Consider the following 14,497-nt stretch of genomic DNA (forward strand, 5'->3'; position numbering starts at 1 on the left):
CTTCCGTATGCACTATGGGCGGATCGGACGACGCATAGCTCCGTGACCGGTTACATGCCGGCAGAACTCATGACCGGACAAGCACCGGTAATGCCAACGGAAACCGCAATCGCGACATGGACAATACTACCGTGGAAGGAAGAGATGAGCCGGGAAGAACTACTAGCGGTCCGGATACGACAACTGGAGGGAAGACCGAAAGATGTAGCGGAAGCGTCACGCCGACAACAAGCAGCACGGTTCCGGAACAAAAGCCGGTTCGACACAAAGCACCGACTACGACCGAGGAGGATTGAAGAAGGAGATTGGGTGATCGTCTATGATAGTAGCTTGGACCATCAACATACAACGATGCGGAAATTCGCGAAAAGGTGGTTCGGGCCGTACGAGGTTCGGAAGGTCTTCGACAACGGGACGTACCGACTGTCCGAGTTGGATGGAACAATACTACGAGTGCCTATAGCCGGGAAGCGGGTAAAGATTTTCAAGAAGCGGACCGACGACAAACCTTATGTGATCCAAGTCGAGGCCGACAACGAGGAGCAATCGGACAAAGACCACAATGATGCGGGAAGCGAAGAAAGTGGATTACAACTCATAGTCGACATAAGGGGAGAATCGGAGGAAGCTTCGGATGAAGACGGATACGAAGAATCAAGAACTTCGGCACATACCGGAGGATGTGCGGGTTTGGAGGGGGCGAGTGTCGTAGTGTAGGTTGCACACTATGTGGAAATTATATTTTTGTCCCTCCGGATAGAGAATGGAATGCTCGGTGAGAACCGGAAGAAAACGGCATACCGGCAAGGAGGAAAAACGGCATACCGGCAAGGAGGAAAAACGGCATAGAGACATAAATGTAAAAAAAAGGAAATACTCACTACTGCGCAGGGCGTGATTCGAACTCTGCACCTCCACGTTGACAAACCCCAACCTTACCATTACATTAAATTATCTTAAGTGTTTTAAATATAGATTTAATATGTATAAGACCTTTATTTATGCATACCTTTATTAAAAGGTAAATCGTGTATTTTTTTAATATATGAAAAAGACGAGACACTAAAAATAACTCATGCACATCTAGCGTGCATGAGCCCTATACTTAGGAAATAAAAAAGCATCACATGCACATTTAGTGGACATGAACACTTTTTGTAAAAATAAAAAAGCATGAAGCCATGCTTAGCTCTTCTTTCCTTATATAAGGAGGAGAGAAATATGTAAAGGGTTGTTGATTATTTGGATTAAGAATTAATCAATACAAAAATTATTCGTGGGATTCACGATTTATACACACTAAGTACCAATTAATATAGTATACTCGTGTGATTCACGAGTTTCTTATCTTTCTCTTTGCTATTTACTCATAATTAATCTCTATCTCACGAACTTCTTTCTCCTAGTCCAAGACCTCTGTGGTTCCCACCCGACTCACGCAACGATCCGGAGCCGAAAGGCACGACAGCGTTGTCGTGCCTTTCGGCTCCGGATCGTTTGCGTGAGTCGGGTGGGAACCACCGGGGTTTTGGACTAGGAGAAAGAAAAATACAAATAAGGCTAGTAAAGAATAGGTATAAAGAGTTATAAGATAAGAATCTCGTGAATCCCACGAGTTTAGTATATTTAGTCAATGTTTAGGTAGTAAGAGAGAATTATTTTAGCAAATTCGTGAATCCCACGAATATTTTAGATTGATTGATCATTATAGAAAAATAATCAACAAAAACTACAATGTGCTCCCCATCCTTATATAGTGATGGGAGAGACTAAGCATAACTACATGCTTTTTTTTTCTAATATGTTCATGCACACTAAATGTGCATGTGATGCTTTTCTAATCCTTGCTTTTATTTGCTAAATATAGTGCTCATGCACGCTAGATGTGCATGAGTCACTTTTTAGTTGCTTGCGTTTTTCTATAAAATATTCACGCACTCTAAAAATGCATGATTTACCTTTTAATAAAGGTATGCATAAATAAAGCAATTATACTTATTAAATCTATTTATAGAACATTAAAGATAAGGTAGCATAATGGTAAAGTTGAGGTTTGGCTACGTGGAGGTACAGGGTTCGAATCCTGCCCTATGCACGTGATAAATATCTTGATATATTATTTTATTTATTTATATGTAATTAAATCGGTTATAGTATTTTTACTTTTTCACGTAGTGTACGAAATACACTACGACAGCGTTTGAAAGGCAACGTGAGACCAAAGAGACGGAAGGTGGCGGAGAGAAAACGAAGGTCAAAGCTGATGCATACAACGGAGAGATAGTTGAGAAGGTGGCTATGCGTGAAACGACGGAGAACGATAATACTGAGGATTCCTGCCCACTACTCCTAGAGACTTCGGGGGTTGTGTCCGAGAAGCAACATGAGACCAGAGAGACGAGAGATGGTGGCAAGAAAGGTAAAGTCAGAAGCCGGTTCAGATGGAATATGATCTGTACGGAATTCCGATCCGAAAGAAAGCTGACCCGAAAGGGGTTTGACTCGATCAAAACCGATCGAACGAGTCCGATTCGGTCGAACGCGAATACAGATGGAAGCCGACCTAGCCGAAAGCCGATCGGACGAGACCGATCTGGAAAGAAGCTAATCCGACTTAGTCGGAGGTTGAACCGGTCGAGGCCGATGAAAACGAGGAAAAAAAAGCCAACCGAAACCGAAACTGATAGATCGAAACCGACCCGGAAAGGGGCTGAATCGGTAAAAACCGATCAACCGAGTCCGAATCGGCCGAATACGAATCGGAATGGAAGCCAATTCAACCGAAAGACGATCGGACGAGACCGAATCAACCAGAGGTCGAAGAGATCAAGGCTGACGATTACGAGGAAGAGGTCAAGCAGGTGCACTACAAAGGATGACAAGGACCAAGCGGGCCAAGAAAATTTGAAGGGTGTTACCAAGGATGAGATCTCGACAAAGGAGGGCTATAACATGAGATTATCAACTCTAACGTGAGATTATACGACAAAGGTGAACAAAGTGGGAAGCATGACACATGCATAAGACAAGAAGGGTTATGCTCAAGAGGATCACAAGGAGCCATGACAACCGGCCATGGCAATGCAAAGAGAGAACAAAGAATATGGTGGATCGGATTGAGACAACGGTTCGGGTGGAAAGAATGGATGTGCTCAAAATGGAGTCGACATAGCAAGAGAAACGGAGGGGATTGCGAGTAAAGGAGAAATACGAGAGCCGGCAATCGGTAACCGGGTGGAGCAAGCAACTGAAAACCGGAAACCGGGCGGAGCCGGCAACCAAGCACGACTGGCAACGAAACCAACCAGGCGGAGACCGAACGGATGAGACTAACAATCACCGACAACTTCGGCACATACCGAAGGATGTGCGGGTTTGGAGGGGGCGAGTGTCGTAGTGTATTTCGCACAATACGCGAAAATTGCATTTTGGTCCTTCCGGATGGGTAAGGAGGATCCGGTAAGGAGAACCGGTAAGAACCGGATCAAGCAGAACCGGCAAGAGCCGGATGAAGAAGGCCAGTGAGAGTTAGTGAGAAACGGATGAAGAGGACCGGTACGGAGGACCCGATAAGAACCGGATAAAGAAAACCGGCGAGAACCGGATGAAGCAGACTCGGCAAGAGCTGGATGAAGAAGGCCGGTGAGAGTCTTTCACTGGATGAAGAGACATATTTGTAAATAGAAGAAAGTATAAAATTATATATTACATGCATAGTGCAAGATTCAAACCTTACACCTCCTCCATGTTTATAATGTAAAGCCTTACCATTACACTAACATATCATTAGTGTTAAAAAGGTAAAAGTCCCACATAAAAAAGGTAAGTTCACGCTAGGATAAACTTTAGTTAGAAGAAAATGTGTGATAAAAGAAAAAGCTACGCATGCACATGTAGCGTGCATGAACACCATAATCGATAAAAACGCATCAAGTTAGAAAAGGCAGGATCACTTTAGAAGAAGCATGTTAGAGAAAGCATAGAGTCTATCTATAGAAAAAGCATGGATTGTGAAGACTCTCTCATCACCATATAAGGATGGGGAGAACAATGTAATAGGGGTGTGGAATATTTGGAAATTGGATATATTTCCTAAAACACCAATTAATATAATATATTCGTGGGATTCACGAGATTCATAACTGACCTATCTTTCTACCTATTCATTACTAGCCTTATCTCAAATTTTGCATCCTCCTAGTCCAAAACCTCTGTGGTTCCCACCCGATTCACGCAACGATCCGGAGCCGAAAGGCACGACAACGTCGAGCGAGGTTGGAGTTGAAGTATTCTCTGGTGCATACTAGGATGCGTATTCGTCGAAGACTACGTCTCGACTTGTTCAAACCTTGCGGGTAGATGGGTTGTAGCATTTGTACCCCTTCCGTTCGAGTGAGTATCCTATGAGGATACATTTCCCCGACTTTGGGTGAAACTTTTGCTTCGTATCATCGGGTATATGTACGTAGGCTATAGAGTCTGGCATTTGACAAGTCTGGCTTCTTTCCGAAGACCTTCTCATGCGGAGTTCCATTGTGTACTCCTGAGGTTGTGCAACTGGTCATGAGATATACGGCCGTATTTGCCGGTTTTACCCAATATGATTTCGGCAGGTTCTTCTCGTTCATCATGGCTCATGCGACTTCTACTACATGCCAAATTTTTACGCTCTGGTACGTTGTTTTGCTGACACGAGAATTCTCATTGGATTCCTTCTTTTCGAAGATACGCCGTAAATTCATCCGAAAAATATTCTTTGCCTCCATCTGATCGAAGACAGCGTACATGCCGACCCGTAGTTTTTTCGGTTTCGGCTTTGAATGTCTGGAAGTGCCTGAACACCTCAGTCTTCTACTTCATCGAATAGATTCCAGGTGTTCCTAGAGAAGTCGTCGATGAACGTGACATAGTATCGGCATCCGCTGAATGTTGCTGTCTGGGCTGGTCCCCATACATCTGAATGTAGGACATCCAAGATTCCTTTGCTCACATTCCACTCTTTAGGGAATGGGTGACGGCGTTGCTTTTCAAACTTACATGCTTTGTATATGCCTCTAATCTCCTTCGCCGTAAAGTTTGGGTGTCCGATTACGACTCCTTTCGATTGCATGTTCTAGAGCTTTTGGAGATTGATCTGGTCGATTCTCTTGTGCCATAGTTTCAAGTCGGTTTCGACTTTCTGGCCCTTTGCAAACATAGCCGACTTTACCTTGCTCAATTCGAGGATGAACATACGGCCTTCACGGTGGCCATGAGCTATGACTTGATCACCTTTTTCGATGAAGCACCCATCATTATTGAAGCGTACTTGCATTCCTTGTTTGGGAATCTGCCCAACGAAGACCAGGTTTTTCGTAATAGTGGAACATGTAACACGTTCTTGAGGTAGGTTTGTTTGCCGTCGTTTCCAAATGGGACGTTCCCGTTATGTTGTTTTGGGTGAGTCATGTCATCTCCTATTTCGACATATCCGAGACGTTCGGGCTTCCGTAGTTCCTGAAACCAATCTTCATGGGACATCATGTGATTGCATGCTCCCGAATCGACAAACCATATGTTGTTCGGAGTGGAAGTGGTAGTTGACGCAAGTGCGGGCATTGAGTGTGCTTCATGTTTCATTATGAACATTCCGCCGCGGTCGCCGTAGTCAGAGTTCGTGGCATAATTTGCTAGTTGTCGGCATTGTTCACGCTTCTTCTTCCGACACTCCTCTTCGTAGTGGTCCGATTTTCTGCAGTACCCGCACTCAATTGGGTTCCTATAGTTGCTTGGTCCGACATGATTACTCCCCCTTTCGCCGAACTCTTTGGGGCCGTTTTTGTGCGCTTGCCATTGGTGGGAGTTACACTCTTGGTTGTGTCAGCCTTGGCTGAATCGACCTCTCCTTCCGCGGCTTTGTCCTCTTCCTCCATTGAAGTTCGAATATAGCATTTGTCAATCATGAGCTTTGTTCCTTTGATGCACATGATTCTCTTCGACTAGCAACAATGATTGGAGATCAAAAAATGAGGGAGGATTCTCTCTCGTGACAACGGCTGATCTTATTGCACCAAATCGCGGTGCCAAGCCACCTAGCCATATCTGCACCATTTCTTCGTCGTCATTGCTAACATTGATCGATCAAAGGGTATCGCACAACTCCTTGATCTTTAAAGTGTAGTTGCCGATTGACATGTCCCTTTGTTGAAGATTGTTCAGCTCCTATCGAAGTTGGAGCTTTCGTGCGACCGTATTGGCTACGAAAATCTTCTTGAGGTTTTCCCACGCCTGCTTTGGCGTTTTTTCTTCTCGAATGTAACCAAGCATATGATCATGAACACATGATGCAAGGCAATACAACACACGACTTGCGGCCTGCTCCCAAGCGGAATAGTCGGCGTGTGTTGAGTTGGGTTGTGATTCGTGAGCTCCTTCGATGTAGCTCCAGTAGCCTTGTCCGACAAGGTATTGATGCATCTTGTATTCCCAAGATGCAAAGTTTGTTTTGTCGAGCTTCTCGGTAGGAATAACGCTTCCCATTTGAGTATTCATGGTGATTTCTTCTCTGTTGATGGGCCAGTTTTGTTGATCGTCGGCGTGTAGCACAACACAATCGAATAGGCTTAATCAGGCAACCACACACCCTGATACCATGTAACGGAATGGGAGGAAAGAGTGATTGCAATGCAACGGAAGAAGATTGAGAGAGTGTGTGTATGAGGCAACAGAGGGAGAGAGAGAGAGAGAGAGCTCTTAAGGCAGAGATAGAAAAACTGTATATTAACCAAAAAATACATCAAACATAAAACATCCAACAATAACTAAGTTACAATGTGTTGGTTTATATACTGACTAAGCTAGGGCAAGTGCCCTTTCTATTATTTATAAAACTAGCCCAACATGTCCATGAGCTAGTGTGAAACCTATCTATGGGAAGTTGACTTCGACTCTCAACACGCCCCTTCGAACACAACTTCTATCTGTCGAGAAGGTTGTTCGGCACGAATAACGGAACTACGTAAGCAACTAGCCGCGGCACAGTACTAGGTTAGTATGGGTGAGGAAAAAGTCCGACCGATAATAAAAGCCCACAAGCTGAAAACAATGCAACTGGTAGCTGACTCCCTCGACAAAGGATGGAAGACTTGGTCGGCACAGGCAACCGAATGGCAACTCTTGCGCGCTGACAGGGAGAACAAAAAGGCTCAAGGCCACGAGTTCTTCAAGATGACAGAAGAGGCAATCTTTACAGTACAAGAAGAAATAACTTGGCTAATGGACGAATTCGATGCCCACGACATCGACACTTCTGTTAAGCTGGACAAATACGAACGAAATTGACGACAACAAACAAATGAGCTAGGATACCCATCCATGACATAACCATCACCACAGACAAACAACATTTACGACGAGGAGAATAGTGCTAATGACAACGACAACGACCCCGAACAGGAACAAGAAGTAGAACCGTCATTTTTTCCATACTCCATGACGACGAAAACGACGACGATGACCCCGACCCAACAGGGCAAGCATAAGAATTTACCGTGGGTTCGACCTGGCAAGGCCCTGGCCCACGGGCGTGCCATGAGTTAGATGATCAGGATAAGGATCAGACAACTATGGAAGAGTCGGAGTCGACAATGTTCGGAGAAACACAGAGTCAGAGTCGGATCGAAGAGGCGGATCAATGACTTTGCATTTTGCCAACTAAGAGTAGCAATATTTTTTAAAGCTAGAAGTTTTGGTTAGTTCTTGCCGACAAGGAAAAGTGTAATTCTTGATGAGTTATGTCCTTCGGGTCATCTATAAAAAGGGATCGAGAATAGTGTAACACTATCGTTCTAATTCGAGTTTAATATAGTTATTAGTTAGTGGAAAACCTGTGTTGTGTATTTTTTAAGTAATATATTGATCTATTCGTCTCATATATGTTCTGCTCGTAATTATATTATGTCAATTATGTTGGGAAATCGGTCCCTCCGAATGGGATCCGCTGATGAATGAAGAGGACCCGGTGAGAACCGGAAGAGAGGACATATTTGTAAATATGTTTTTTGAGTAAGCCTATTGAGGCTATATTTGTACATAGCCCTAAGTTCATATAAGGATAAATATGACTTAGGGCAATCACTTAGTATAGGGTGCATAGTGTTGTCATACTGTTGTAATTGTGGTACAGAGAGCGAGAAAGAGAGAGAGACTGTGTGAGATACAGAGCTATACTCTGTTGTAACCGCTGGTTGGCGAAGTTAAAGAGCTTGAGGTCGTTGCCTCTGAGGCTCTGAATGTACCTTTCTCATATAGGGATAGTTTGGAGTCTGTGGGCTCCCGTGGTTTTTCCCTGTTAGGGTTTTCTGTTGGGATTTCGGTCCCTCCGGATGGGATGTCCGGAGATGAATGACGGCAAGCCCGGTTGCGGTTACGGAACCGGATGATGAATAGTACCCGGCATGAAGCCGGATGAAGAGACCCCGACTACGGAGCCGGATGCTGAAGACCCCGGTTACGGAGCCGGATGCTGAAGACCCCGGTTACGGAGCCGGATGACGAAGACCCGGCTACGGAGCCGGATGCTGAAGACCCCGGTTACGGAGCCGGATGACGAAGACCCGGCTACGGAGCCGGATGCTGAAGATCCCGGTTACGGAGCCGGATGACGAATGTACCCGGAGAGAGATCCGGATGCGGGGACATATTTGTGAATATGCTTGCCAAGAGCCCCTTGAGGCTATATTTGTAAATAGCCCGAAAGTCATATGTGTATAAATATGACTTAGGGCAAACAGTTTTGTTGTTGCTTATTTTTCTGTTTTTCACCTAGAGAGAGTGAAGAGAGCAGCCGCGAGAGAGGGAGAGAGAGAGAGAGAGACGAAGAGGTCGTTGCCTCTGTGTATTACCGCCGCCTGTGGCGAAGACAGTGAGCTCAAGGTTGTTGCCTTGAAGCTTCACCATTGTACATCCCTGTTCATAGTGATAGTTGGAGTTTGAGGACTCCCGTGGTTTTTTCCATTTAGGGTTTTCCACGAAAAATATCCTGTGTACTCTTCTCTCTACAGTCTCCGTGTACATTGTATTTCCTATTTTCTGTGAGTTGATCCTATTCCTCGGTTGTGGCCGAGCGAGGTTGTTCAACAAAGTGGTATCAGAGCAACGGTAACACAGAAAATGGAAGGCGGCGGTAGTGGGCCTCCGGGCATGATGGTGTTGAACTCACAGAACTACGCCGACTGGAAGATAAAGATGGAAGACCTTCTCATCGTCCGAGACCTGTACGAACCGATCGACAATGCCGAGATACCCAAGGGGGTAATAGAGTCGGAGTGGAAGCTCCTGAACCGGAAAGCCGTAGCGACGATCCGGCAATATGTCGATGTAAGTGTCCTGCAACATGTGGCGAACGATACGAACGCCTATGAGATGTGGAAGAAGCTGTCGGGCCTTTATGAGAGGAAGAATGCGTTGAACCGGACCTCCCTGATGAGGAAGATAGTGAACCTCAAGTACCGGGACGGCGAGAATATGGTGGAACACGTGAGCACGTTCATGGGATTCGTGAACCAGCTTGCGGCGATCAAGTTCCCGTTGGAGGATGCAATGCAAGCCATCATCCTGATGTGTACATTGCCGGACAGCTGGGAGAACTTGGTGGTGACTCTCAGCACCTCCTGCACGGAAGATAACTTGTCCCTACAAACGGTAAAGACAAGTATTTTGAACGAAGAAGCGCGTCAGAGAGATAAGGAACCGGCCTCCGACTCAAAGGCGCTGCTTACCGAATCGGAACGGGGAAGACAATGGAACCGGAGTCCGCAAAGACGGGAGAAGTCGGGGACCCGGTCGCAGTCAAGAGGAAGACCCACATGCTTCCACTGTGGGAAGCCGGGGCACTTCCGGAAGAATTGTCGGCATTACCGAAAGGACAACGGAGCCGACGACACCGATTTGAAGAAGTCACCGGAGAGAAACGGTGCATACCGGGGAGCCACGGACCGGAGAGGTTCGGATCGGCGGGGGCAGGACCGGAAAGGAACGACGGCACTCGCGGCAAGTGAAGAAGAGATAATGCTCATTACCGAAGAGAGGGAGCTGAACCTTGCCGGTGAAGAGATGACCTGGGTGGTCGATTCCGCAGCGTCGTTCCACCTGACCCCGGAGAAGAAATACTTCTCATCCTACACAGCCGGGGAGCACGACTGTGTCCGGATGGGAAATGAAGGTACATGCCGGATTGCCGGCATAGGAGATGTGTGGCTGATGACATCAACCGGATGCAAGATGCTGCTGAAGGATGTCCGACACGTTCCGGAGGTTCGATTGAACCTGATTTCGGCCGGGAGGCTAGACGATGAAGGCTACACGGGTAGCATCCGGAACGGTGTTATGAAGTTCAGCAAAGGGAGCCTGATAGTGGCTCGGGCCCGGAAGGTCAACACGCTGTACCTGATGAATTCCCGGCTATGTCCGGAGGAGCTGAACGTGGCAGCCGACACTGCCGGTGAGCTGTGGCACAAGAGACTGTGCCACATGAGTGAGAAGGGGATGAAGAGGCTTGCAGAAGACAACCTCATTCCAGTGAAGCATGTGCACCTGGAGAAGTGCACCGATTGCCTGGCCGGTAAGCAGAACCGAACCTCCTTCCACTCAAGGCCACCGACGAGACGTAGCGCACCATTGGAGCTGGTGCACACTGACGTGTGTCAAGTAGAAACGAAGTCACATGGCGGAGCCCAGTACTTCGTGACATTCATAGATGATCACAGCCGGAAGCTGTGGACGGCACCGTTGAAGACAAAGGACCAAGTATTGTCCGTCTTTAAAGAACTCCACGCGAGAGTGGAAAGGGAATCCGGCAAGAAGCTGAAAGCGATACGAGCGGATAACGGAGGGGAATACCGGGGGCAGTTCCAGGAGTACTGTCGCTCGAAGGGAATCCGACTCGAGTTTACTGTGCCGAAGACGCCGGAACTGAACGGGCTGGCCGAGAGGATGAACCGGACCATAATGGAGAGGGTCCGGAGTATGCTGGCGCATGCGAAATTACCCAAGGGGTTTTGGGCTGAGGCAATGTCGACGGCGACATATGTGATAAACCGATCACCCTCAGTACCTTTGGACGGAGACACGCCGCAGAAAGTGTGGACCGGTAAGGAAGTGTCCTACCGGCATCTGAAGGTGTTCGGGTGTCTCGCATATGTGCATGTGGCAAAGGACCGGAGAGGAAAGCTAGATCCAAAGACCCGGCCATGCATATTCCTCGGTTACGGCGACGACGAGTTCGGCTACCGAGTATGGGACCCGGTCGACAAGAAGATATTCAGGAGTCGAGATATCATCTTCATGGAGGACAAGACACTCGCCGACTGGGAGTCGGAGAAGAAGATGAAGAGCTCCAAGTCGACCGGTGAGGATAAACTCTACGAGGAGCAGTCCCGACCGGCAAGGGACCGGTTAGCACTCGAGGATCCGGCCGAAGACGGTGTAGAAACAGAACCGGCCGAAGAAGATGAAAATGATACCGGAACCGGCCCCGATCCCGAAATGGATTCGGATGAAGAAGAATCGGAAGAATCGGTTACCGAAGCTCCGGAACGAAGATACCCTCTAAGAGAGAGAAGGGCCCCCCGGAGATTTCCGGAACCAGAGCACGTGCTGCTAACTGACGAGGGGGAGCCCGAGAGCTTTGAAGAAGCAAAGCATGACACCCAGAGCCGCAGGTGGTTAAGTGCCATGCAGGAGGAGATGGATTCCCTGCATGAGAACCACACATATGAACTTGTGGAGTTGCCGAAAGGTAAGCGGGCACTTCGAAACAAGTGGGTGTTCAAGCTGAAACCGGGAGATGCCGGAAACCCCCCGAGATACAAAGCCAGGATCGTGGTGAAGGGGTTCCAGCAGAAGAAGGGCGTCGACTTCGACGAGATATTTGCCCCGGTAGTGAAGATGACCTCCATCCGGACGGTGCTGAGCATAGCGGCAAGCATGGACCTCGAGGTAGAACAGATGGACGTGAAGACGGCATTCCTTCACGGTGACCTCGAAGAAGAGATCTACATGCAGCAACCGGAAGGATTCGAGAAGAAAGGGAAGGAGCACCTGGTATGCCGGTTGAAGAAGAGCCTTTACGGACTGAAGCAGGCTCCCCGGCAATGGTACCGGAAGTTTGACTCTTTCATGACCGACGAAGGGTACCACAAAACGCAGTCCGATCACTGCGTGTTTGTGAAGAAGTTCGAAGGAGGAGACTTTCTAATACTCCTCCTGTACGTGGACGACATGTTGATCGTCGGACGGGACCAGGTCAAGATACGGATGCTGAAGAAGGCTCTTCACCGAACCTTCTCAATGAAGGACTTGGGTCCGGCGAGGCAAATACTAGGGATGCACATCATCCGGGACCGGAAGAAGAAGCAGTTGTGGCTGTCACAGGAGAAGTACGTGACGAAGGTGCTTCACCGGTTCAACATGTCGGAAGCAAGACCGGTCGGATCGACCCTCCCGGCAAACTGCAAGCTGTCCAGCAAGCAAAGTCCCAAGACAAAGGCTGAAAAGGAGGATATGATGAAAGTGCCGTATGCCTCAGCCGTCGGGAGCTTGATGTACGCCATGGTGTGTACGAGACCGGACATAGGATATGCAGTCGGAGTGGTGAGCCGGTACATGAGCAATCCCGGCAAAGAGCACTGGAACGCGGCCAAGTGGATACTCCGATACCTGAAGGGCACGGCAAACGTGTGCCTCCGATTCGGCTCCGGTAAGCCCGAACTCGACGGCTTTACCGATTCGGATATGTCGGCTGATGCAGATACCAGCCGGTCCACATCAGGGTATGTGATGACGTATGCAGGGGGAGCTGTTTCGTGGCAGTCGAGGCTGCAGAAGACGGTTGCGTTGTCAACCACGGAGGCGGAGTACATGGCGGCTGTTGAAGCCGGCAAGGAAATAATATGGATGAAGGACTTCATTAGAGAGCTCGGTATCCGGCAGGAGGAGTACCAACTCTACTGCGACAGTCAGAGTCCCATCCACCTTGCGAAGAACGCGGCCTATCACTCCCGGACGAAGCACATCCAGCGTAGATACCACTGGATCCGGGAAAGGATAGAAGACAAGGAGTTCGTGCTGACGAAGATCCACACGGACGAGAACGGGTCGGATATGCTGACCAAGGTACTTACACCCGACAAGCTGGAAGCATGCCGGAAGAGGATCGGATTGGAGAGACATCCCATGCCGAAGTGAAGGGGGAGTTTGTTGGGATTTCGGTCCCTCCGGATGGGATGTCCGGAGATGAATGACGGCAAGCCCGGTTGCGGTTACGGAACCGGATGATGAATAGTACCCGGCATGAAGCCGGATGAAGAGACCCCGACTACGGAGCCGGATGCTGAAGACCCCGGTTACGGAGCCGGATGCTGAAGACCCCGGTTACGGAGCCGGATGACGAAGACCCGGCTACGGAGCCGGATGCTGAAGGCCCCGGTTACGGAGCCGGATGACGAAGACCCGGCTACGGAGCCGGATGCTGAAGATCCCGGTTACGGAGCCGGATGACGAATGTACCCGGAGAGAGATCCGGATGCGGGGACATATTTGTGAATATGCTTGCCAAGAGCCCCTTGAGGCTATATTTGTAAATAGCCCGAAAGTCATATGTGTATAAATATGACTTAGGGCAAACAGTTTTGTTGTTGCTTATTTTTCTGTTTTTCACCTAGAGAGAGTGAAGAGAGCAGCCGCGAGAGAGGGAGAGAGAGAGAGAGAGACGAAGAGGTCGTTGCCTCTGTGTATTACCGCCGCCTGTGGCGAAGACAGTGAGCTCAAGGTTGTTGCCTTGAAGCTTCACCATTGTACATCCCTGTTCATAGTGATAGTTGGAGTTTGAGGACTCCCGTGGTTTTTTCCATTTAGGGTTTTCCACGAAAAATATCCTGTGTACTCTTCTCTCTACAGTCTCCGTGTACATTGTATTTCCTATTTTCTGTGAGTTGATCCTATTCCTCGGTTGTGGCCGAGCGAGGTTGTTCAACATTTTCCACGTAAACATCCTGTGTATTTCCTTGTGTACTCTCCATTTCCTATTTCTGTGTTTCATTCTCATAGAAGTGATTCAAGACTCAGTTGTGGCCGAGCAATATTCCACGGTATTCTCTACAAACTGGTATCAGAGCGAACAACACAGGAAATGGAAGAATCGTTCGGCGGCATGTTCAAGCTCACCAGATCCAACTACTCAGTGTGGAAGCCAAAGATGAGGGATATGTTGGTGGTTAAAGATGTTTGGTTGCCGGTTCAGTTTGGGGACAAGAGACCGAATAAGATCGACGCCACAACATGGGAGCTGATGCACATGAAAGCGACGACATACATCCGATGCTTCATCGAGATGAGCCTGTACAACAACTTCAATGAAGAGAGCAAGGCTCATGAACTCTGGGAGAAGATCGACATCATGTTCAAGAACAAGAATGTCATTAATTGAGTTTGGGTATTTTGGAAGCTAGTGAGGCTCCGG

This window comes from Azolla caroliniana, unplaced genomic scaffold, assembly GCF_043228905.1.
Source record: "Azolla caroliniana isolate FFs.n. ecotype wild unplaced genomic scaffold, voAzoCaro1.0.p SCAF_5, whole genome shotgun sequence".
In the NCBI taxonomy this organism is placed as follows: Eukaryota; Viridiplantae; Streptophyta; class Polypodiopsida; order Salviniales; family Salviniaceae; genus Azolla; species Azolla caroliniana.